Source organism: Manduca sexta, chromosome 16 (assembly GCF_014839805.1).
Source record: "Manduca sexta isolate Smith_Timp_Sample1 chromosome 16, JHU_Msex_v1.0, whole genome shotgun sequence".
Classification (NCBI taxonomy): domain Eukaryota; kingdom Metazoa; phylum Arthropoda; class Insecta; order Lepidoptera; family Sphingidae; genus Manduca; species Manduca sexta.
In genome coordinates, this window is record NC_051130.1 from 11,168,975 (window position 1) to 11,170,672 (window position 1,698).

The window sequence follows — 1,698 nt, forward strand, 5'->3', positions numbered from 1 at the left end:
TGTGCGTGAGTTTGTTTCTGACTGAAAGTATGATGTTGCCATTGCGATAAATTATTTTAGAGTAGTAATACTGGCATTAGAGCGCGAAACATTAAAATTACTTTTTATTAATATTTATTTAGTTCGAAACTTATACATTTTTATTTTAAGTCTAAGGCATAAATAACTTATTGTAAAGTGTTGTTTCCAAGTAGATAATTTGTGGTTTAATTTAGTAACGCAATGTCAAAATGACCCTGTATATCACTACAGATAGAATAAGTTAGTTACATGTCTCTACCTAATTTCATACATCAGTAAGGTAATTTTTAAATGGTTTTTATTCCCAAGGTTATAGAAAAAGTTTTTACAATACTCGTCATTAATTATTATAACGTACTATAGATGCTGTTATGGTGGTAAGATATATTTTATATTCGCCCGGATAGCGACCACCGTAGACAAGGTGTTAAAACCCGTCATAGTGGGCCGCGTAAGTGTGTCGCGTTCCGGAATCAGCCTGTGTATATCCGGTTCCAACAGGCCGGCATAATTGAGTCGACTGTCGAGGGGTAATCATCTCTCGTCAGTCGACATTCTAATGGACCCCAAACCACTTACCATCAGGTGTAGTGGGGTCACTTTACCGTGTAGTACAAAAAAAGGAAATATAAGTCAGCGACCAAACATCATATAGGTACCCTGACAGATGCTATACGAAGCCACAGTCTCAGGCTGCAGCTATTCTGTTATTTCTTTCTTAAGCTATTGTGATATTCACTGCCAAGTAATATCTTTTTATTGCTTGATATGTATGTTATATCTGGGTATATGCTCTTGATGTGGAGTTCATAGTTTCGAATTCTAATTTGGGTCAAACGTTGTAGTCTTATAAAATATGCATGGTACTGTATGTCTTTATTGGAGTTGACGTAGCGAAGTCAAAAATAGCCCAGTTAACACCTTCCCCATAAATTAGAGTAGCAAAAAGTCTATTACAAAAAGCCTGTATAATAATGTAGTGCCGACATTAATATATCTTATTAGTTTTTGCAAGCAGCTCCCGTGATAAAGTTTTCTCATGTAAATATATTCCCGGGATAAAAACCCTATAGCACTTAGAAGTAATATAGCTTCTGATTAGTGAAAAAAAATCATATCAGTTTAGCAGTTCGTGAGTTTAGCACACTCTTGAGCTTCATATATTATATTTGAGAGGCAAAACCCTGCCATATCGACCATACCCTGGTTACATCAACCAATATACACCTAGTGACTCAGAACATTATAAATGACATTGTTTGGCTTTATTGTTTACAGTTCGGTGTGTTCAGATGCGAATCGCCTTACAAAAGTGTTTTCACAGCGCATAGCGTTAAGCAATACGACACTATAATAGATAATGATTCTAAGAAATCGTAAGTGATACAAAATGTTTATTGTTTTATAACGTATTGTATTTGTACATTTAATAATATTTAAAATGCGAATTAGAATTGCGAATAGTGGCAGATCATCGTATGGCGTTGGTTTCTGGTGAAATAATTTGTTGTTTAGCTGAAAGGAGGACTTGTAGTGGCAAATCCCTGGTTGGGAATGGAACTAATTGTCGAGACCAAGGTCCAGGATTTAAATACCTGTTTGAATAGAATAATAATAATATCAGCCCTGTATTATATACTTGCCCACTGCTGAGCATGGGCATCGTCTACTACTGAG